The 25065-nt window shown below is 47.4% G+C and overlaps 1 protein-coding gene across 14 annotated transcripts in view; it reads left to right on the forward strand.

Moving 5' to 3' along the window:
- Window positions 1-25065, forward strand: part of CALM2 (calmodulin 2) — a 1210617-nt gene that overhangs the window by 549933 nt on the left and 635619 nt on the right. The gene's annotated exons all lie outside the window — the stretch shown is intronic.

The raw sequence follows: 25065 nt of genomic DNA on the forward strand, positions 1-25065 counted from the left end.
CAAGAGACTATGAGGCCGGGCGCGGTGGCTCACGCCTGTAATCCCAACACTTTGGGATGCCGAGGCGGGTGGATCACCTGAGGTCAGGCGTTGAAGACCAGCCTAGTCAACATGGTGAAACCCCATCTCTACTAAAAATACAAAAATTAGCCGGGCGTGGCGGCGGGCGCCTGTAATCCCAGCTACTCGGGAGGCTGAGGCAGGAGAATAACTTGAACCTAGGAGACGGCGGTTGCAGTGAGCCAAGATCGCGCCACTGCACTCCAGCCTGGGCGACAAGAGCAAAACTCCGTCTCAAGAAAGAAAAAAAAAGAAAAGAAAGAAAGCTAAGAGACTATGAGAATAAAAAGTTTATCTTCAAATTCAAGAAAGAAAGTGGAAGACAATTGTTTGTCCCCTTATCCCAAGCTGTAAATAAATATGAAATCCAGATTGCGGGAAACCAGTCCCAACCAACAGCTGTGCATTGGTAAAAACCTATGTAAGATTAGTTCTTTGCCTTGTTCGTGTAGACTGTTTTGCCAGAAGGTTCTCCTTTGCTAGGCAAGAAATAAAATCAACCTAAAAAAAAAAAAAAAACCCGGCGGGACGCAGTGGCTCACACCTGTAATCCCAGCACTCAGCACTTTGGGAGGCCGAGACCGGCGAATCACGAGGTCAGGAGATCGAGACCATCCTGGCTAACACGGTGAAACCCAATCTCTACTAAAAATACAAACAATTAGCTGGGCATGGTGGCACACGCCTGTACCTGAGGCAGGAGAATGGCATGAATGCGGGAGGCGGAGCTTGCAGTGAGCCAAGATCTCGCGCCACTGCACTCCAACCTGGGCAACACAGCGAGACTCTGTCTCAAAAAAAAAAAAAAAATTGCCAAAGATGGTGTGTGCTAAGAAAAATGCGGTATACTTCACGAATTTGCATTTCATCCCTGTGCAGGGGTCATTCCAATTTTGGTATATGTGCTACCCAAGCAAGCACAGTGAAACCAACTGTTTCAGGTAATATTTGAGAGTTGGTCTCTTTCCCCCACCGGTATATGTAACACCCCCAGAGAGTCTGGGGGAATACCCTGAAATCAGACATGCAGTAAAACTTACATGCTTATTCATACTAAGTAGAAAGAATACAGAATATAGACCATAAATAGCCTCAGGTCAAAATGTGCTACCAAATAAATTTATCCCCAAAAGCTTTGCAGAGCTTTTTGGATTTCAGAATTGCACGAAGAGGCTGTTTATCCTGTATCTCCATTGTCATGGATGAAGGTGAGGCACAGATGGGTCAAGTAACTTGCCCATGACTACATAGCTAGAGAGTGGTGGAGTCTGGATTTAAACTCAAGGAAGCTGGTTCTGGAGCCCTATGTTGTTAACAGAAATACTATAATGCTTCCAATTTAACACCATTTTATCTCATTTAGTTATTACAACCAACTTATACTAGGTTGAACAATATGAAATTGCCAAAATTTGCCCTTTTTAAAATTTTTTTGAGACAGGGTCTGGCTCTGTCACAGAGGCTGGAGTACAGTGGCGTTATCTTGGCTTATTGTAGCCTCAACCTCCCAGGCTTAAGCATTCCTCCCACCTCAATCTGAGTACCTGGGACCACAGGCCCACACCAACATGCCCAGCAATTTTTTTTTTTTTTTTGAGGAGTCTTACTCTGTCACCCAGGCTGGAGTACAGACCTTGGTTCACTGCAACCTCGCGGGTTCAGGCAGTTCTCACGCCTCAGCCTCCCGAGTGCTGGGATTACAGGTGACCGCCACCATGCCCAACTAATTGTTGTTTTTTAATAGAGACACGGTTTCACCATGTTGGCCAGGCTGGTCCCGAACTCCTGACCACAAGTGATCCGCCTGCCTCAGCCTCCCAAAGTGCTGGGATTACAGGTGTGAGCCACTGTGCCTGGTGCCCTGCTAATTTTTTAAAAATTTTTTGTAGAGATGAAGTTTCACTATGTTGCCCAAGCTGGACCTTTTTGGTTTTTGGTTTGTTTTGTTTTGAGACAGGGTCTTACTCTGTGTCCCAGACTGGTGTGCAGTAGTGTAGTCTCAGCTCACCACAACTTTCACCTCCGAGGCTCAAACAATTCTCCTTCCTCAGCCTCCCGAATAGCTGGGATTAGAGGCACGCGCCACTACTGCCCGGCTAATTTTTGTATTTTTAATAGAGACAGGTTTCCCCATGTTGGCCACGCTGGTCTCGAACTCCTGACCTTAAATGATCCACCAGCCTCGGCCTCCCAAAGTATTGGAATTATAGATGTGAGCCACTGCTCCCAGCCAAGCTGGACCTTTTTCGAAATACAAATATTAATATTCGTTTTGGTTCAACTGAATGTAACGTTATTCTCTTTTTGTTGTTGTTGTTTGTTTTTGCGGGGGAGACAGAGTCCCGCTCTGTCACTAAGGCTGGAGTGGAATGGAGCGATCTTGGCTCACCACAACCTCCACCTCCCAGGTTAAAGCAATTCTCCTGCCTCAGTCTCCTGAGTAGCTGGGATTACAGGCACCACCACACCCGGCTAAGTTTTATATTTTTAGTAGAGATGGGGTTTCACCATGTTGGCCAGGCTGGTCTCAAACTCCTGACCTCGTGATCCGCCCATCTCAGCCTCCCAAAGTGCTGGGATTACAGGTGTGAGCCACTGCGCCCGGCCGACATTATTATTTTACAGGGAGGAAATGGAGGTTCAGAGGGGATGCGCCAGTTCTAAGAGGTTAAGAGCCTGTGCTTTGGGTTAAATGAAGAACTGAGCTCTGATGCTAGCTGGCCAAGCAGATAACTCGCAGCAATTGTATTAATACTTCTCTGAATTTGTTTCCTCGTCTTTGATGAGGACAGTAGTTCCTGTGGGCCAAATTTTGGAGGCTACAGTTAGATGCCTCCCACAAACTTCACTAAGAGACAAGAGAACACATATATTATGTGGGGACCACCCAGACCCCCAGAACTGGCATGAATATTACTTGGAACTGAAGACATTTGAGAGCCAACAGATGCAGAAAGACGCCTTTTCAAAGCTTCCCTTATGTGACTAACAGCAGAAATTTCTGGGAGTGAAGCTGCCATAAATCTCCTCTCTAGAGGAGTTTAGTGGCCAGAAAAAAAAAGACAAAGACCACTTGCACCTGCAAAAACAAACATTCTTATCTCCCATTTGTTCCCCAGAAACCTGTTTGTTCTTCCCATAGAAGCCTTCTTCTCCCTCCTTTCCCCCTATTAAATGGTATATATAAAGTAGATTCAGAGATTCAAGAAAAAAAAAAAAATTGTATAAATGCCAAATAACAGCCTCCTGGAGTCACATTTTTTTTTCTTTGAACTCCTGTATGCATATCTGAATAAAAGTCTTTTTTTTTTTTTTTCTGAGACAGGGTCTCACTCTGTTGCCCAGGCTGATCCTCCTGCCTCAGCCTCCCAAGCAGCTAAGACTGCAGGTGTGCATCCTCACATCCTGATAATTTTATTTTCTGTAGAGACTGGGTCTTGCTATGTTGCCCAGGTTGGTCTCCAACTCTTGGGCTCAAGCTCTTCTCTCTACTTGGCCTCCCAAAGTGCTAGGATTACAGGCGTGAGCCACCGTGCCTAGCCCTAAACTATCTTTAGTCGGTAGTGCCCAACCAATACGTATATTCCATGACTATATATGGGCTATTTTGAAAATTGAATAAAAATATTTTTATTTTAGTTTATATGTATTTTTTTTTTCAAATGGCTACACTTAATAAATTGCATAACAATCAGTGGAGTTGTTTTGGCCTAGGAGATTAGCAGGAAAGTACTAAGGTAGTAAATATACTAGGTGTTTGGGAACCTCTGGCCTACTGGTTAAGAGCTCTGTATTCAAAGTTTGTGTTCGCATCCCAGCTGAGCTGCTTACTAAACTGCATGTGCTTGTTGGGCAAGTTATTTAGCCTGTGCCTCACTTTCTATATCTGTAAAATAGGGATGATATTAACACTACCTTCTTCATGGGGTTGTGCTAAGGATTGCGTGAAAGGACATTATGAAGCCCTCAGCCCATTGCCTGGCACACCATACATATTCAATAAATTGGACAGTTATACAAAGAAATCAACTGGCCAGGGACAATGGCTCACACTTATAATCCCAACATTTTGGGAGACCAAGACAGAAAGATCACTTGAGGCCAGGAATTCAAGACCAGCCAGCAACATAGTGAGACCCCCTTCTCTACAAAAACATTTTAAAAATTTAGTCAGGAGTGGTGGTGCGTGCCTATAGTCCTAGCTACTCTCTACTTGGGAGGCTCAAGGTAGGAAGATTGCTTGATCCCAGGAGCTTGAGGTTGCAGTGAGCTATGATCAGGCCACTGCACTCCTACCTTGAGACCCTGTCTCAGAAAAAAACAAAAACAAAACACACACACACAAAAAAAGAAGAAGAAAGAAAACAAGTATTCTCAAGAATACAGTGCCCTGTGTTCCCCTCTCTGCCTGTCCAAGGAACAGCGTGACCCAACAATCTATGTCTTTGTCTTGGGCCTTGGGAGATAAAGTGAAGGATGAAGAAAGGAGGGGCATGTTTTGTGAGGGTTCCATACTAGCCCAAGCAGCTCACGATCACCAGGGACAAGCCTGTAGTCTGCCAAAGTAAGGGTTTGTTTTGGTAGTTGCAAGGCGGGAGCCTCCACAGCAGAGGAACCATGGGGCATCTCACCAAACTAAAAAAGGGAGGGGGAGGGTGGAGTTTAGAATAAATTTACCTGAAACAGTGTTTTGCAAGCTCAAGTCTAGCTGTGTGTAAAGACAAAGCTAGACTACGCAGTCCACCCAAGGTCCCATTTCCTTGGAAACAACAAAGTTAAGATAGATGTAGAATGGTGTCCACAAATCCCTTATCTAAAGTTATACACCTGGGTTGTAAATCACAGCTGTTTCTGTGTCAAAGTAAGACACTCCAGGCAAGAGTGGGATGTTTCATTTTTGCTGATACAATTTCAAACAGCAAGGCCAGGAGAGGTGGCTTACGCCTGTATTCTCAACACTTTGGGAGGCTGAGGTGGGAGTGTCGCTTGAGCCCAGGAGTACAAGACCAGCCTAGGCAGCAGAGTGAGACCCTTTCTCTACCAAAAAAAAAAAAAAAATTAAAAAGATACCAGCTGGGCATGGTGACACATGCCTGTAGTCTCAACTACTGGCGAGGCTGTGGAAGAATCACTTGAACCTGTGAGGTCAAGGCTGCAGTGAACAGCATTGCATTCCAGCCTGGGTGACAGACAGAGACCCTGCCTCTAAATAAATAAATAATAACAATAATTTCAGCCAGCAAAGTTTCTGAAAGCCTATGACTTTCGAGAACAAGATTTCTGAAATTGCCAAGTGTAAAAAAACAGTATTCCTTATGCTACTTTGGGCTTTGGGATGGCAGTTTATCCTTGGGAGAGATTGTGTTTCCTGTTTAACTTTGTAGCTGCCTTTATCTTTGTTATCCCAGCCAGAAGACTAGCAGGGAATGTTTCAGATTTCTCATTCCTTGCTTATTTTAACTTTCTCAATTCTCAGGAAAAAGGAGGGGAGAAACTTTGTGCAAGTCAGGTGGAAAGAAATAGCACTTGCAGTCTGCCTTTGTTTAGCAAGTGTACAGAAATCAAAACCTCCTGTGTACTCCCCTAAGTACCAAGGTGTGGTGGAGGCTCTGGGAGACTGGCTGGGGGAAGACAGGCTCAGAATTCACTTGGAAAAAGGGAAGATGGGCTTGAGGGCTTCCATAGCCTGGAGGCACTCCCCTCCCCCACTCCAGCTATCTTCTCCATCCAGTGGCTAACATCCATTATTATTTTATTTTTTGAGCCAGGGTCTGGCTCTGTCACCAGTGCTGCAAACATGGCTCATTCCAGTCTCAACCTGTCCTGGGCTCAAGCAGTCCTCCTGCCTCAGCCTCTAGAGTAGCTGGGACTACAGGCACGCTACTACCATGCCTAGCTAATTTTTAAATTTTTTTTGTAGAGATGGGTCTACCTATGTTGCCCAAGCTGGTCTCAAACTCCTGAGCTCAAGCAATCCTCCCACCTCAGCCTCCCAAAATGCTGGGATTACAGCCATGAGCCACCTTGACTAACTGGCTGGAAACTTCCATTATCTCAGACCATAAATGGCCCTGGGGGATAGAGAGATGGGGAGGGCTAGCACCAGCATTTCTCTAACTCTCCAAAGCCATCCTGGGTGGAATTGCCAAGTACTTTCCTAATATGGTCTCAGCCTCTGATCTCCAAAGTATGGCCCCAGTCTTGCTTCCCAAATGACTGGCCCTTCCTGCCCTCTGCATTCACTGTTCTGGAATCAGCCCCGCTCTGAAGCCATGCAGACCTGTTCTCAATCCTGGCAACCTTGGGTACATGTTGGGCACCCTGGGTAAATTTTTTGCACTTGAGCCTTGGTCTCCTGATAAACGGGATTCACTAATATTTGCTTATGGAGGTATTGGGAGGATGGAATGAGATGAAGTAAAAACTGCTGTCAGGCGCCTAATGTATGCACTATAAATATAAATCCTTCCCTTCCCCTCAGGCTGCTTTTGCCCCCTTTGCCATTTCACAATGAGCCAAAGTATGATGGAACTGGATAAGCCCTGTGGGGACCCACTCAGAATCCCTGATTTGGTGTATAAAGATTATTTTAGGCTGAAGACATTTGAGATTCAACAGATGCAGAAAGAAGCCTTCTCGGAGCTTCCTAAATCTGACTAAAAGCAGAAGAAACTTTTTTTTTTTTGAGACAGGGTCTTGCTGTCATCCAGGCTAGAGTACAGTGGCACAATCATTGCTCATTGCAGCCTCGACCTCCTAGGCTCAAGCCATCCTCCCACTTCAGCACCCCACCTCCACCCCCAATAGACAGAGAGAGGTACAGGTACAGGCTAATTTTTGTTTGTTTGTTTGTTTGTTTGAGACAGAGTCTCACTCCATCACCTAGGCTGGAGTGCAGTGGTGTGATCTCGGCTCACTGCAACCTCTGCTTCCTAGGATCAAGGGATTCTCCTGCCTCAGCCTCCCGAGCAGCTGGGATTATAGGTGCCGCCACCACGCCCATCTCATTTTTGGTATTTTTAGTAGAGATGGAATTTTACCATGTTGGTCAGGCTGGTCTCAAACTCCTGGCCTCAAGTGATCCACCTGCCTCGGCTTCCCAAAGTGCTGGGATTACAGGCGTGATCCACCATGCCCAGCCAAGTGCAGGCTAATTTTTATAAGAAAAGCAGAAACCTTTGAGAAATGAAGACTGCTATGTATTTCTTCTTCCAGAAGCTACCAGGAAAGAGACCAAGAATAAACCTACTTCGAATTCCCTCTCCAGGGGAATTTCATGGCTATGAAGAGATAATAGAAAGACCATGGGCCCCTGCATAAGCAAATGTTATCACAAACTTTCTCTCCAGTTCGTTTTCCTAAAAACTCACTTGTGTTTCATAAAGAAACCTATGCATTCTTCCCATAGGAGCCTTTTCTTGCCTCTTCCACTTCCCCACTACAGTGTATAAGCCACAAATTTTAACCAGCCCTTTGAGCTGTGCATCATAGAGCACTCCTGTGCCTAAGGGCATTGCATGTCTAAACAAATATGCAAAATTGTCTTTTGTCAGTTCAATTTGCAAATATCCAGTACTTGAACTTAAGAGTATAAAGGAAAACTTTTTCCCCAACATCCCTTATCCTCTGGGCCAACCCCTTCAATATAAGGAGAAAATGAGAAGTTAAGCAGCTAAGTGAGGGAGGGAGGGGCCCAGATTTCCCACTTACTAGTTGTGTGACCTTGAATGGATTACTTAACCTGTCTGTGCTTGGGCACATCTATGACATTGGGCAAATAATAGTACTCATTTCACGGGGTTGTGCGAATCAAATGAGTTAATGCCCATAAAGTGCTCAGAGCTGTTGGACATAGAGTAAGCAGTGTATAATCATTATTTTTATTATTAAAGGGTGCTTGCCTGAAGAAAAGATTCTTGCCTGAGAACACTTAGTTAATGAAGCTTAGAACTGAAATGAGGCCAGGCACGTTGGCTCATGCCTGTAAGCCCAGCACTTTGGGAGGCCAAGGCGGGTGGATCACCTGAGGTCAGGAGTTCAAGACCAGCCTGGCCAACATGGCAAAACCCCATTTCTATTTTTAAAATACAAAAACTAGCCAGGCATGGTGGTGTACACCTGTAATCCCAGCTACTCAGGAGGCTGAGGCACGAGAATTGCTTGAACCCCAGAGGCAGAGGTTGCAGTGAGCTGAGATCACGCCATTGCACTCCAGCCTGGGTGACAGAGCGAGACTCTGTCTCAAAAAAATTAAGAACTGAAATGAACATACTTTCTTCTCCCTGTATTAAATAACACTTAAGGCCGGGTGCAGTGGCTCACGCCTGTAATCCCAGCACTTTGGGAGGCCGAGGTGCGGATCACGAGGTCAGGAAATCGAGACCATCCTGGCTAACACAGTGAAACCCCGCCTCTACTGAAAATACAAAAAAAATTTAGCCAGGCGTGATGATGGGCACCTGTAGTTCCAGCTACTCGGGAGGCTGAGGCAGGAGAATAGCATGAACCCGGGAGGCGAAGCTTGCAGTGTCGCGCCACTGCACTCCAGCCTGGGTGACAGAGCAAGACTCCGTCTCAAAAAACAAAACAAAACAAAACAAACAAAAAACCACTGAAGACCAAACAAAAATAATTTGGCTGCTTGCTCCAGGAAATATCTGCTCCTTACCTTGCTGGACTCACCCCCACCAATCCATTATGTCATGAATTCTGCCCCATCCAACTAGTTTCCTTCTTTGCAAGACCCAACCTCAAATGACATGGAGGGGGAAGGTAGTTCCAGACCCCCCTAGATCCAACTGCCTGGTTATCTCTCTGGCATCTCAAACTTCTCAACTTTAACATATTCTAAGCTGAACTTTTTTTTTTTTTTTTTTTTTTTGAGACAGGGTCTCACTCTTGTCATCCAGGCTGGAGTGCATTGGTAAAATCTCAGTGCGCTGCAACCTCTGCCTTCTGCCTCCCAGATTCAAGCAATCCTCCCACCACAGCCTCCCAAGTAGCTGGGACAACAGCTGCATGCCACCACTCCCGGCTAGTTTTTGTATTTTTTATACAGACAGGGTTTCATCAGGTTGCCCAGGCTGGTTTTGAATTCCTGGGCTCAAGCCATCCACCCACCTAGGTCTCCCAGAGTGCTGGGATTACAGGTGTGAGCCACTGCACCCAGCCTTAAGATGAACTCTTGTCTCCCCTCCTCTAATCTGTCCTCCACATCTTCTCCATCTTAGGAGTGACACACCTCTATTCATCCAGTTGCTCAAGCCAGAGACCAAGTAGTCAGACTTGATACCTCCTCTCCCTTGCCCTTCACATGCAAAGCCTCAGCAATGTCTGCCAATTCCACCTCCACACACAGAATAAAACTGTCTCCTCTCTTCTCCCATTACTCACAGAATCCTGCTAACATGGCTCTCTGCTTTTGCTATCATCTTACTAACATTCCTCCATTTTCTTTTTTTTTTTTTTTTTTTTTGAGACTAAGTTTCGCTCTTGTTACCCAGGCTGGAGTGCAATGGCTCAATCTCAGCTCACTGCAACCTCCACCTCCCAGGTTCAAGCAATTCTCCTGCCTCAGCCTCCCAAATAGCTGGGATTGTATTTTTGCCTTTTTAGTAGAGATGGGGTTTCACCATGTTGGTCAGGATGGTCTCGAACTCCTGACCTTGAGTGATCCACCTGCCTCGGCCTCCCCAAGTGCTGGGATTACAGGCATGAGCCACCATGCCTGGCTCTTTTTTTAATCTTTAATTTTTTTTAGAGATAGGGTCACACTCTGTTGCCCAGGCTGGTGCAATCATAGCTCACTATAGCCTCAAACTCCTGGCTCAAGCATTCCTCCTGTCTCAGCCTCCCAAGTAGTGGCACTACAGGCACAAGCCACCATGCCTGGCTAATTTTTAAATTCTTTGTAGAAGCAGGGTCTCACTATGTTGCCCAGGCTGGTCCCAAACTCATGGGCTCAAGCAATCCTCCAACCATGGCCTTCCGAAGTGCTGGGATTACAAGTGTGAGCCACCACACCCGGCCTTCATCCATCTTCTGTACAACAGCCAGAGCACACATCAGATGGTGTCACTTCTCTCTCCCATTAGAACTTCCCAGTGGATTCTCACCCATAAGGAATAAAATCCAAACGCCTTACTGCTGGTCCCTGTTACTTCTCCAATCTTATTTTATGCCTTCACTTTCCTCATTCATGGTACTCTAGCCAGGCTCAGAGCCTCTTTCCCATCTCAGAACCTCTGCATTGGCTCTGCCTTCTGTCCAGTGCTCTCTGTCCCTGACTTTACATTACTGGCTCCTTCTCAACCTTCACATCTTCGGTAATCTAAAGTAAATCTCCTTTGTTACTCCCCACCCCACCCCCCCTTTTTTTTTTTTTTTTTTTTTTTTTTGAGACAGAGTCTTACTCTGTGGACCAGGCTGGAGTGCAGTGGTGCAATATTGGCTCACTGCAACCTCTGCCTCCTGGGTTCAAGCGGTTCTCCTGCCTCAGCCTCCCTGGTAGCTGGGATTACAGGCACCCACCACTATGCCCAGCTAATTTTTGTATTTGTAGTAGAGACGGGGTTTCACCATGTTGGCCAGGCTGGTCTCCAACTCCTGACCTCATGTGATCCACCGCCTTGGCCTCCCAAAGTGCTGGGATTACAGGCGTGAGCCACCAGGCCCAGCCTCACTTGTTACTCTCATCTGAGCACCAATCACACTTTTTTCTTCGTGGAATCAACTTCCTAATTTTACTTAGTTGTTTGTTTATTTGTGTATTGCTCTTCTCTACTGCACTTCAGGTGTTAAAGGCTTGTTTACCACTGTACACTCAACACTCAAGAACAATGCCTGTGTATACTTAGCCCTTATGGCAAGTTGATTGCCTTAATGGCCCCCAATTCAATGGCCTTCTTTCTTCCTATAATTTTGTAAGTCCCTCCCACTTTGTCTCTGGCTTGCCATGTGACTTGCTTTGGCCAATAAGATGTTAGCAGAGGTTTGAAAAGCACATGTGAGCTCCTTCTTGCCTTCCCACACAATTGGGCTTGTTCTTTCTTGGCCTCCTGCCACTGCTATGAGAGCATGCCCACTAGTCTGCTGGAAGGATGAGAAACGGGAGAGGAATGTGGAGGAGATCTGAGTCAGCCTAGCAGAGCACATCCAGAGCAGCTGACCCTCAGATGTGTGAAGGAGCCCAACCAAGATCAGCAAAGCCATCTGCCTGACCTGCAGCTGAGACACATAAATAAGAAACCTGACAGCTGGGTGTGGTAGCTCACACCTGTAATCCCAGCACTTTGGGAGGCTGAGGCGGGAGGATCACTTGAGGCCAGGAGTTCAAGACCAGCCTGGCCAACATGACAAAAACCCCCGTCTCTACTAAAAATACAAAAATTACAAGAATCTCCTGGACCTGGGAGACGGAGTTTGCAGTGAGCCGAGATCACACCACTGCACTCCAGCCTGGGTGACAGAGTGAGACACTGTGTCAAAACAAAAACAAAAAATTAGCCAGGTGTAGTGGCAGGCACTTGTAGTCCCAGCTACTAGGGAGACTGAGGAACAAGAATCATCTGAACTTGGGAGACGGAGGTTGTAGTGAGCTGAGAACACGCCCTTGCACTCTGGCCTGGTGACGGAGACTCCATCTCAAAAAAACAAACAAACCTGAGACTAGAGAAACCATAAAGCCAACCTACAGAATTATGCACAACAATAAATATTATTTTAGGCCACTATGTCTTACTCCATTTTGTGCTACTGTGACAGAATACCAGAGACTAATTTATAAACAGTTAAAATGTATCCCTCACAGTTCTGGAGGCTGGTAAGTTCAAAATCAAGGCAGCAGCAGGTTTATTGTCTGGTGAAGGTCCAATCTCTGCTTCTGAGATGGTGCCTGGAACACTGCGTCCTCCACAAGGGAGGAACACTGTCCTCACAGGGAGGAATGTGGAAGAGCAAAAAGAGATGAATTCCCTCTGTCAAACCCTTTTATAATCCAGTCATCATTAATCCATCCAGGAGGGCCAAGCCCTCATGGCCTAAACACCTCCCAAAAGGTCCCCACTTCCCAACACCATTGCGGGGTGAGTGGATATGGCAGGGCAGAAGGGGGGTGAGCATCCTAGGGACCATGTGTTGGGCCTTCAGCGTTCTGCAGGGCCCTGGGCCATACACAGAGACTGCAGGGTGAGTTCTGACCAAGCTGGCATGGCCAGTGAGGCGTCCAGCACCAAGTACACAAACAAAGAGGATGAAAAGCCAGCTGATACAGGAGGGCCCTGGGAAGACCAACTGTGCATCCTACAGGAATCTGGCCTCAGCAGTTCTCAGAGGAAAGGGCCAGCAGGTGGGTTTCCTTAGGCCCTGGGGTGAGAGGTGGGACACGCCTCTTTGGCACTCTGTGCTGTGTGACTGTTTTTGTTTTTGATTTGAGACAGGGTCTCACTTTGTCACCCAGTGGAATGCAGTGGTGCGATCTTGGCTCACTGCAACCTCCACCTCCCAGTTTCAAGCAATTCTCCTTCCTCAGTGCCCTGAGTAGCTGGAATTACAGGGACCTGCCACCATGCCGAGCTAATTTTTGTATTTTTTGTAGAGATGGGTTTTTGCCATGTTGCTCAAGCTGGTCTTTTTTTTTTTTTTTTTTTTTTTTTTTTGAGACGGAGTCTCACAGTGCAGTGGTGTGATCTCGGCTCACTGCAAGCTCCGCCTCCCGGGTTCACGCCATTCTCCTGCCTCAGCCTCCTGAGTAGCTGGGACTACAGGCACCCACTCCGCGCCCGGCTAATTTTTTTTGTATTTTTAGTAGAGACGGGGTTTCACCGTGGTCTCGATTTCCTGACCTTGTGATCCGCCTGCCTCAGCCTCCCAAAGTGCTGGGATTACAGGCGTGAGCCACCGTGCCCGGCCCAAGCTGGTCTTGAACTCCTGAGCTTCACAATCTGCCCACCTCGGCCTCCCAAAGTGCCAGGATTACAGGCATGAGCCACTGTGCCCGGTCCTGTGTGACCGTTTATGTCCACCCCTGTCTCCTCAAGAGCCCCAAGAAAATGGGGCCCATGTGGATCATGTTTGCCACTGTCTGGGCTCAGAACATGACGCCCCAAAGTATGGTACCTTGGAATGTAGGGTATTTTGAGCTTCAGGAGATTGAGAGGGCTGCAGAAGCAAGAAGTTGCCTTGCCCTCCTGAACTGCCTTGCCCTCCTTTCTCCCATTCCCCTTTCTCTCCTGAAGTGGGTCAGAGAAACTAGAACTCCTCTTCCTGGAAACAAACCATAAAAACTAGCAAGGTCACTCTCTGACCTCCTCCCTTCTCCCTTGAAGATCCTCCTGTGACAGGTGTCCTCCCCCATACCTAGAGAGAAGGAACATCATACAAAGACACAAAAGAATTTGAACAAACAGGCCCAGCTGAGCTCCTCCTAATCTGTTACTCTTAGGTCACACCCCCTTTTGTCCAATCACATTTCTACGTGACCGTTTTTTTTGTTTGTTTGTTTGTTTTTCGGGAAACAGAGTCTCGCTCTGTCACCCAGGCTGGAGTGCAGTGGTGCGATCTGGGCTCACTGCAAGCTCCGCCTCCCAGGTTCATGCCATTCTCCTGCCTTGGCCTCCTGAGTAGCTGGGACTACAGGTGCCCGCCACCATGCCCAGCTAATTTTTTTTGTATTTTTTTTTAGCAGAGACGGGGTTTCACTGTGTTAGCCAGGATGGTCTTGATCTCCTGACCTCGTGATCTGCCCACCTCGGCCTCCCAAAGTGCTGGGATTACAGGCATGAGCCACCGTGCCTGGTCTCTACGTGACTGTTTTTCATCAAACCGTGGCATAAAAATAGACAGATTTCCCTGGTCTTTGTTTTTGTTTTTGTTTTTGAGACAGAGTCTTGCTCTATAGCCCAGGCTGGAGTGCAGTGGCGCAATTACAGCTCACCACAACCTCCGCCTCCAGGGTTCAATTCTCCTGCTTCAGCCTCCCAAGTAGCTAGGATTACAGATGCTCGCCACCACATCCGGCTAATTTTTGTATTTTTAGTGGAGATGAGGTTTCACCATGTTGGCCAGTCTGGTCCCAAACTCCTGACCTCGAGTGATCTGCCCGCCTTGGCCTTCCAAAGTGCTGGGGTTACACGTGTGAGCTACGACTTCCGGCCTTCCCTGGCCTTCAGGCCTTCATTCCAAAGGCTTCCATGTCACTAAAACTTTGGTTAAATAAATTTATGGGCCAGGCGCAGTGGCTCACGCCTGTAATCCCAGCACTTTGGGAGGCTGAGGTGGGTGGATCGCCTGAGGTCAGGAGTTCAATACCAGCCTGGCCAACATGGTGAGACCCCATCTCTACTAAAAATACAAAACTTAGCTGGGCATGGTGGCACATGCCTGTAATCCCAGCTACTTGGGAGACTGAGGCAGGAGAATCTCTTGAACCCGGGAGGCGGAGGTTGCATTGAGTCCAGATCACGCCACTGCACTCCAGCCTGGATGATAGAGTGAGACTCTGTCTCAAAAAACAACAACAACAACAAAAATTTATGATGCCTTTCTCTAGTTAATGTCTTTTGTTATAGGCATGAACTTCACGATGGGTGAGGCAAAGATAACTTTTTCTCCCCTACACAACCTTCACACCTTCAGAACTTAATATCCTGGGGCACAGGAGGGCACAGTGAAAGTCTGGGGAAGGAATGTGTCCCAGAAGGGGTACATGTAGACCCTGTATGATCAACCCGATCGACTGAAAAGCAGATTCACACCAGTCCTCCACACCAGAAAGGGACTCACCCTGGTTGGTTTTAATAATGAGTTGCCTCTTAGTGCTGCCCTTAGTGTTTTCTTTCTTTTCTTTCTTTCTTTCTCTCTTTCTCTCTCTCTCTTTCTTTCTTTCGAGATGGAGTCTCACACTGTTGCCCAGGCTGGAGTGCAGTGGCACGATCTTGGCTCACTGCAACCTCCACCTCCCGGATTCAAATGATTCTCCTACCTCAGCCTCCTGGGTAGCTGGGACTACAGGCGCATGCCACCACACCTGGCTAATTTTTGTATTTTTAGTAGAGACAGGGTTTTGCTATGTTGGGCAGGCTGGTCTCAAACTCCTGACCTTGTGATCTGCCTGCCTAGGCTTCCCAAAGTGCTGGGATTACAGGCATGAGCCACCACGCCTGGTCGTTTTTTCTTTCTTGATTGTATTAATTCTTTTATTCACCTGTTTAGACACAGGATCCTGCTGTGTTGCCCAGGCTGGAGTGCAGTGGCTGTTCACAGGCCTGATCATGGCGCTCAGCAGTCTGGAAGTCCTGGGGTCAAGCGATTCCCACCTCCTTCCCACTCCCTCCCCTGTGGCTGGGACTACAGGCACGTGCTACCGCGGCGGCTTGCCCTCAGTTTTGATTTGACTTCCCACACCCTGGAAGTGAGCAGAGGGGCCAGGAGGGTGGTGAGCAGCGGGAGGTTTGAGGAAGGGCAGATATCAGCGGTTTGCTCCTTCGGGCCTTGAAAATTCAGGGACGTGAGGATCTTGCACATCCGCCGCCTCAGCAAGACAGAGTGGCTGACCCTTGGCAGGGAGCGGATCAGAGCCTCCAGTCCAGACGACTGGTTTGAAAAATCTATCCCAGGCCGGGCAAGGTGGCTCAAGCCTGTAATCCCAGCACTTTGGGAGGCCGAGACGGGCGGATCACGAGGTCAGGAGATGGAGACCATCCTGGCTAACATGATGAAACCCCGCCTCTACTAAAAAATACAAAAAACTAGCCAGGCGAGGTGGCGGGCGCCTGTAGTCCCAGCTACTCGGGAGGCTGAGGCAGAAGAATGGCGTAAACCCGGGAGGCGGAGCTTGCAGTGAGCTGAGATACGGCCACTGCACTCCAGCCTGGGCGACAGAGCCAGACTCCGCCTCAGGAAGAAAAAAAAGAAAAAGAAAAATCTATCCCAGGTGGCTGTGAACTTGTCCCGTCCTCCCGGCTTCCTTCTCTACAGTCCCGGAGCGGGCTTGTGCTCTCAGCAGAGGTCGGAACCAAGAACAGGTGTCCGCCTCAGAGGCCGGGTCCCCACTGCTTGGGCTGCGCTCGTCGCGGGTGCAGGGCTCCGTTTGACCACCAGAGGGCACTCTTGGCCAGGCGCTGGAACAAGCTCGCCCGACTGGGCTTTGCAGCCCCTCTTTCATCTTCCCACTGTCCCTGGGCTCCAGGGTCTGGCCCCTGGTCCTCCAATTCAGTGGCCGGCACCCCGACACCCCTCTCCCTAATCCCAAAGGCAAGCACCACGCGAGGTCAGAAAAGGAGTATTGAAAAGAGACATGCACTTAAATTTGCATTTCAGATAAACAAATAGTACTTTCTTTCCTAGGCCATCTTTTGTGGAAAGGTATACCTTTTTTTAGCGTATGTCCAGTGCAATAGTTTTGCTAAATCTGGCGACCCTATTTTGGCATCAGACCTTTGCACTGGGATTCCAGCCTCACTTTTGACAAAAATTCTCTACTTGACCAAACTCTACTTAGGCACTTCTGAGCTCTTTTCCAACTAGGCTTGACTTTTGGGTTTCTGTGTTCTCTCTGCAGCCTCAAACCCCTGGGCACAAGGGATCCTCCCACCTCAGCCTCCCGAGTAGCTAGGACTAAGGCTCACATTACTACATCCAGCTAATTTTTTTTAAAAAAATTGTTTTTTGGTAGAGATGGGAGTCTCACTATGTTGCCCAAGCGGATTTTAAACTCCTGGCCTCAAATGATCCTCCCGCTTTGGGCGTGGTGCCCGGCTTGCATTATCCAATTTTTACAAGAATCCTAAGTCAGTGGAGCAAGAACTCTCCACCCTTGATATCTGATCACTTTTATTATTATTATTATTATATATATTTTTTGAGACGGAGTTTCCCTTCTGTTCCCCAGGCAACAGAAGTGCAGTGGCGTGATCTTGGCTCACTACAACCTCCACCTCTGGAGTTCAAGCAGTTCGGCCTCAGCCTCCCAAGTAGCTGAGATTATAGGCGTGTGCCACCATGCCAGGCTTTTTTTTTTTTTTTTTTTTAAGTAGAGATGGAGTTTCACCATGTTGGCCATGCTGGTCTCGAACTCCCGACCTTAGGTGATCCTCCTGCCTCAGCCTCCCAAAGTGCTGGGATTACAGGCACAAGCCACTGTGCCTGGCCAATATCTGATCACTTTTACTTTTTTTGACATGGCGTCTCCCGCTTTGCATGCAGGCTGGGGTGCAATGGCGAGATCTCGGCTCACTGCAAACTCCACCTGCCAGGTTCAAGCAATTCTTCTGCCTCAGCCTTCCGAGTAACTGGGATTAGAGGCACACGCCACCATGCCCATCTAAATTTTTTTTGTATTTTTAGTAGAGACAGGGTTTCGCCATGTTGGCCAGGCTAGTCTCAAACTCCTGACCTCAGGTGATCCACCAGCCTCGGCCTCCCAAAGTACTGGAGTTACAGGCATGAGCCACAGCACCCGACCCCGATCACTTTTATTTTAGGAGGTGAGTTCTTTTAAATTATCACTCCCAGACTCTAAAATGAGACAAGCAATCATGCCCTAACTACCCTCTTTGAGCTATGCCTTCATCTCTTGAAATGGCTTGCTATTGCCATAAGTAGCTATAAATTAACCTAATAATGCCATCCTGGGCATTGTTACTACGCCCTATAGCTTAACAATGTATAGCTAATCATTAACCAATGCTATTTCTGGCAACCAATGAGAATTCCTGACAAACAGCTTTGTGTTTTTGTTTTGTTTTGGTTTTGGTTTTTTGTTTTTGAGATGGACTCTTGATCTGTCACCAGGCTAGAGTTCAGTGGCGTGATCTTGGCTCACTACAACCTCCGCCTCCTGGGTTGAAGCAGTTCTCCTGCCTCAGCCCCCCCGAGTAGCTGGGATTACAGGTGTGCACCACCACGCCCAGCTAATTTTTGTATTTTTAGTAGAGACGGGGTTTCACCGTATTGGCCAGGATGGTCTCAATCTCTTGACCTCGTGATCTGCCCTCCTTGGCCTCCCAAAGTGCTGGGATTACAGGCGTGAGCCACCGTGCTGGGTCCACAAACAACTTTGTATCATCCTGCTCCCTAGCCTCCTTTTTTGCCTTTAAAAACCTGCTTGTAAAAAAGATCAAACAAAGTTCATATTCAAGGGTTACTTGGGTCTGAGTCTTCCAGGCAGCTGTCCTCAGTTTGGCTCAAGTAAACTCTTTATATTTTGTGCCTCGGCCTCTTCCTTTTAGGTTGAAAATATCTGCCGGGCGCGGTGGCTCAAGCCTATAATCCCAGCACTTTGGGAGGCCGAGATGGGCGGATCACGAGGTCAGGAGATCGAGACCATCCTGGCTAACACGGTGAAACCCCGTCTCTACTAAAAAAAAAATACAAAAAACTAGCTGGGCGAGGTGGCGGGCACCTGTAGTCCCAGCTACTCGGGAGGCTGAGGCAGGAGAATGGCGTCAACCCGGGAGGCGGAGCTTGCAGTGAGCTGAGATCTGGCCACTGCACTCCAGCCTGGGCGACAGAGCAAGACTCTGTCTCAAAAAAAAAAAAAAGAAAAAGAAAAAGAAAAAGAAAATATCTAATCAGGTTCCTCATCCTCCACTGCACTCCAGGTAATCTCTGATAACCCTGCCTGCCTTCAAGAATCCTGTCAGGTCAGTTTAGCGAGGATATCCCCTTCCCCCGATGTTTCCTCTTAATAATTTCCACACACACACCCACCTCTGCCCCCGCTACACACACACACTGCTCCTTGACTATAGATTCCTACTTGCAGTGCTATGTTTGGAGTTGAGCTCAATCTCCCAATCTCTCCCCACCTTCAGCAGCTCATTGCAGTGGTTTCTATAACTATCTTCATAGTCCCTCCTTTAATAAAGTTTACCTATCTTCAACAAGTGCCATGAAACATTTTTTTTTTTTTTTTTTTTTTTTTTTGGAGGCGGAGTCTCACTCTGTCACCCAGGCTGGAGTGCAGTGGCTGAATCTCAGCTCACCGCAAGCTCCGCCTTCCGGGTTCACGCCATTCTCCTGCCTCAGCCTCCCGAGTAGCTGGGACTACAGGCCTCTGCCACCATGCCCGGCTAATTTTTTGTATTTTTAGTAGAGATGGGGTTTCACCGTGTTAGCCAGGATGGTCTCGATCTCCTGACCTCGTGATCTGCCCACCTCGGCCTCCCAAAGTGCTGGGATTACAAGCGTAAGCCACCACGCCCGGCCGCATTTTTTTCTTTAACACATTCGTAACTGAGTGGCAGGAGTGGTCCTCCTCTTTTCTGAGCTTCAGCTCAGAAATGGGTTAGGATACCTTCTGAAACTGCCTTTGCAAAATTATGACTGAGACAGTGAAAGAGATCTGACTTGACTGACTCCGTGTTGCTTCTAACCTCCAAGCTGTCCTTGTTCATTCTTGGGTATAGGCTGAACTAACTTTGGGAGAAACTTAATTTACAGTTTAAACAAATATTCCAGTCTGACCAACATGGTGAAACCCTGTCACTACTAAAAATACAAAATTAGTTGGGCATGGTGGCACATGCCTGTAAGCGCAGCTACTCGGGAGGATGAGGCAGGAGAATCGCTTGAACCTGGGAGGCGGAGGTTGCAGTGAGCCAAGATCGCACCATTGCACTCTAGCCTGGGCAACAAGAGCGAAACTCTGTCTCAAAAAAAAAAATTACAAAAAAATTGGCCAGGATCGTGGCATGTGCCTGTAGTCCCAGCTACTCAGGAGGCTGAGGCAGGAGAAGCGCCTGAACCCAAGAGGTGGAGGAGGTTTCAGGGACCCAAGATCGTGCCACTGCACTCCAGCCTGGGTGAGTAAGACTCCATCTCAGAAACAAACAAGCAAACAAAAAAACAAAGATGGTAACAGTCCTTTCCCAAAGCAGACCTTCTTCTTGCCTGGGGACTAGATTGCCTTTGTAGGACTAACATTAGCCACAAGATTAGAAATTATGGTTTAGTAGTCATGCAACTGGAGGCTACAAGATTCTGACCCTCCCTAACCTGCTCCTAAGATCAGTGCTTGAGATATTTTGCAGACCCTGCACTTGATGGATCGGCTGGCCCCACCTAGATCAATAAACTGGCTCATCTGATCTGTGGCCCCCACCCAGTAACTTACTGAGCACAAGAAGACAGCTCCCACTCCCTGTGATTTCATCTCTGACCAGTCAGTACTCCTGGTTCACTGACTTCCCCCCACCTACCAAGTTATCTTTAAAAACTCTCCTCCCAGAATGCTTGGGGAGACTGATGGGAGTAATAATAAAACTCCAGTCTCCCGCACAGCCAGCTCTGCGTAAATTACTCTTTCTCAATTGCAATTCTCCTGTCTTGATGAATCAGCTCTGTCTAGGCAGTGGGCAAGGTGAACCCCTTGGGCAGTTACACTTCCATAGGTAGCCAGAAGTCTATTGTGCTCAGCTAAAGGCTCAACAAACCTTTGCTTGTTTTCTCTTCATTCATTAGAAGCTACTGGTTCTTGACTTTTTTTTTTTTTTTTTTTTTTTTTTTTTTTTTGAGACGGAGTCTTGCTCTTTCACACAGGCTGGAATGCAGTGGTATGATCTCTGCTCACTGCAACCTCTGTCTCCTGAGTTCAAGTGACTCTCCTTCCTTATCCTCCCAAGTAGCTGGGGCCACAGGCACACACCACTGTGTCTGGCTAATTTTTATATTTTAGTAGAGGCAGGGTTTTGCCACGTTGGCCAGGCTGGTCTCAAACTCCTGACCTCAAGTGATCTGCCAGTCTCGGCCTCCCAAAGTGCTGGGATTACAGGTGTGAGCCACCATGCCCAGCCTGGTTGTGGACTTTAGAGATGTAATCTCTTCTAGGACAAAGTTGACCATGAATAAGACTAGGAGACAGAAGTCCAATCCCCACAGGACTGGGAGATGCAAGGCAGGAGGCTGAGCTGAGGGTGTGAGTGCGAGCCTCAACAGTCTTCCCCAACCAGGCTTATAGTCTGTATCAACATTACTTTACTCTTCCACTGTTTTTATCAATGTGATTTTACTATTATAGGAAACTCTTGGCAAGAATGATAAAAGTTGCAAATGACTTTATTCATTCTAGGAACTTCCTGAAAGACTCATTGAAATCTAAATGCACCCCCCTCTCCTGGGACATTTGGGGACATCTGAGGTTGTCAGACTGGGATGGTGCTGGTGGTGCTACCCACATCTACTGAGTAGAGTCCAGGGATGCCCTTAAAGATTCTGCAATGCACAGGAGAACACCCCCCAACCCCCACAAAGAATTATTTAGCCCCAAATATCAAAAGGGCTGAGATAGAAAAATCCTGATTTACATGAACATCAAAGTGTTCGATTATTTGTATTTTTGTTTTTGAGACGGAGTCTCGCTCTATTGCCCAGGCTGGAATGCAATGGCGCAATCTCGGCTCACTGCAAGCTCTGTCTCCCGGATTCAAGCGATTCTCCTGCCTCAGTGTCCCAAGTAGCTGGGATTACAGACATGTGCCACCGCACCCAGCTAATTTTTGTATTTTTAGTAGAGATGGGGTCTCACCATGTTGACTAGGCTGGTCTCAAATTCCTGACCTCAAGTGATCTGCCTGTCTCGGCCTCCAAAAGTGCTGGGATTACAGGCATGAACCACCACGCCCGGCCAATGTTCAATTATTTAATAGGAAATATCAAAAGACAGTTCACTCCCCAAGACTCTTCAACATCCTTGCCTCTAAACCCTTGCTTTGCTGAATCCATTAATCTGAACTATTGTAAGATGCTCCTCACCCAATTTTAATGCAGTCTGTGCATTGAAATGCCCACCTTAAACCAGACTGCCCTCTCTCTGCCAGAAGCTCCTAAGACTTTGTTCAGGTTATGTTCTGCCTCACCTCAGGCAGAACAAACCTAGGTTTGTTTTAAAGATTGTTTTGGTGTTTTTTGTTTTTTTTTTTTAATTTTACTTTAAGTTCTAGGGTACATGTGCATAACGTGCAGGTTTGTTACATCTGTATATATGTGCCATGTTGGTGTGCTGCACCCTTTGATTAGTCATTTACATTAGGTATATGCTATCCCTCCCTCCCCCCCCCCTTTTTTTTTTTTTTTGAGACAGAGTCTTGCTCTGTCGCCCAGGCTGGAGTGCGGTGGCATGATCTCAGCTAACTTCAACCTCTGCCTCCGGGTTCAAGTAATTCTCCTACATCAGCCTCCCAAGTAGCTGGGACTACAGGTGCCCGCCACCATACCTGGCTAATTGTTTTTGTATTTTTAGTAGAGACGGGGTTTCACCATATTGGCCAGGCTGGTCTTGAACTCCTGACCTTGTGATCCTCCCGCCTCAGCCTCCCAAAATGCTGGGATTACAGGCATGAGTCACAGTGCCTGGCCTGTTTTGGTGATAATTTCAGGGAGCCCATCCCCTACCGGCACTTTCCTGCATCACTTCATTGAAAGGTGTGCAGCTCACCAGTCTCCATTCCTGCCTGGGAGGGTGGGAAGGATGGGGAGTGAACCCCAGGTCTCCAGCAACAGGCCTAGCCCTCCCAGAATAGGCACCTCCCCGCTCACGACAGCCTCCCCTCTATTCCTCAGTCCAGCCCAGGTGTGCAGACTGCAGACCTACCCAGATCAAGACTCAAAAACAGGAGACCTGTATTCTGACTTTCCAGATAGCCCATTAGCAGACCCTTCACAAAACCAGTTTCTCCATCTCTAAAAAAAAATTAAATTGGCTGGATGCAGTGGCCCACGCCTATAATCCCAGCACTCTGGGAGACCAAGGTGGGTGGACCGCTGAAGCCCAGGAGTTCAAGACCAGCTTAGGCAACAGAGAGAGACCCTGTCTCTACAAAAAAATTTTTAAAAATTAGCCCAGTGTGATGACATGCACCTGTGGTCCCAGCTACTTGAAAACTTAGGTGGGAGAATCACTTGAGCACAGGAGTTCGAGGCTGCAGTGAGCCATGTTCTCACCACTGTACTCCAGCCTGAGCTACAGAACAAGACCCTAACACAAGAAAAAAAAGGTAAAAATAATTGTGATGGTTAATACTGAGTGTCAACTTGATTGGATTGAAGGATACAAAGTATTGATCCTGGGTGTGTCTGTGAGGGTGTTGCCAAAGGAGATTAACATTTGAGTCAGTGGGCTAGGGAAGGCAGACACACCCTTAATCCCGGTGGGCACAATCTAATCAGCTGCCAGTGAATATAAAGCAGGCAGAAAAAGGTGAAAAGGGGAAACTGGCCTAGCCTCCCAGCCTACATCTTTCTCCCGTGCTGGATGTTTCCTGTCCTTGAACACTGGACTCCATTGTGGGGCTTCAGTTTTGGGGCTCGGACTAGCTGTCCTTGCTCCTCAGCTTGCAGACAGCCTATTGTCGGACCTTGTGATCGTGTAAGTTAATACTTAATAAACTCCTATAAATATATCTGTCCTATTAGTTCTGTCCCTCTAGAGAACCCTGACTAATACAATAATAATAATTGAAAAACAGAAAAGGAAGGAAGAAGTAAAAATGAAGCATCCCATTCTCAACAACTGAAGTACCCTGTTCCCAGTACCTGTTAACATTCTGATGTGTTTTAGCCTTTTTGTCTATGCCTCTAACTTGGGATCATAGCCTATGTACAATTTTATATATGATTTCTCTACTTACAAAGAGGGCATTTCCTTGTGATATTAAAATCTCTTTGGACAACTGAGCTTAATGGCTCCAAAATATCGCATCAAGTAAACATGTCAGAGGCATTCGAACCAGAGTGACTCCATCTTGAAGAGGCGCTGGGTAAAATGAAGCTGAGACCTGCCAGGCTGCATTTGAAGGAGGTTGGGCATTCTTAGTCATAGGATGAGACAGGAGGTCATAAGATACAGGTCACCAAGACCCTGATGATAAAATAGGATGCAGTAAAGAAGCTGGCCAAAACCCTCGGAATCCAAGATGACTATGGGAGTGACCTCTGGTCACCCTCGCTGTACATTATATGCTAATTATAATGCATGAGCATACTAAATAACGCTCCCACCAGCACCATGACAGTTTATAAATGCCATGGCAACATCCCGAAGTTACTCTATATGGTCTAAAAGGAAGAGAAACACTCTGTTCTGGAAATTCCCCAACACTTTCCTGGAAAACTCATAAATAATCTACCCCTTGCTTAGCATATAATCAAGAAATAACCATTAAAAACAGCTAGGCCGGGATTGGTGGCTCACACCTGTAATTCCAGCACTTTGGGAAGCTGAGGTGGGCGGATTACCTGAGATCAGGAGTTTGAGGCCAGCCTGGCCAACATGGTGAAACCCTGTCTCTACTAAAAATACGAACGAAAAATGGCCCTGGTATGGTGGTGCACACCTGTAATCCCAGCTACTTGGGAGGCTGAGGCATGAGAATCACTTGAACTCAAGAGGCAGAGGTTGCAGTGAGTCGAGATCATCATTGCCACTGCACTCCAGCCTGGATGACAAGAGCGTGACTGTCTAAAAAAAAAAAAAAGAAGAAGAAGGTCAACCAGCAGGCTTTGGGGCTGCTCTGCCTATGGAATAGCCATTCTTTTGTTTCTTTACTTCTCTGATAAACTTGCTTTCACTTTACTCTGTGGACTCGCCCCGAATTCTTCCTTCCTTTCTTTTATTTTTATTTATTTATTTTTAAGATAGAGTCTCGCTCTTGTTGCCCAGGCTGGAGTGCAATGGCGCAATCTCGGCTCACTGCAACCTCTGTCCCCTGGGTTCAAGTGATTCCCTTGCCTCAGCCTCCCAAGTAGCTGGTATTACAGGTGCTCAGTACCACGCCTGTCTAATTTTCGTATTTTTAGTAGAGATGGGAGTTCACTGTGTTGGCCAGACTGGTCTCGAACTCCTAACCTCAGGTCATCTGCCTGCCTTGGCCTCCCGAAGTGCTGGGATTACAGGCGTGGGCCACCGTGTCTGGCCCTGAATTCTTTCTTGAGTGAGATTCAAGAACCCTCTCTTGGGGTCTGAATTGTGACCCCTTTCCATAACAAATATAACCTAGTGTTTATTTAAGA

The sequence above is a fragment of the Macaca thibetana genome, chromosome 13 (assembly GCF_024542745.1).
Source record: "Macaca thibetana thibetana isolate TM-01 chromosome 13, ASM2454274v1, whole genome shotgun sequence".
In the NCBI taxonomy this organism is placed as follows: domain Eukaryota; kingdom Metazoa; phylum Chordata; class Mammalia; order Primates; family Cercopithecidae; genus Macaca; species Macaca thibetana.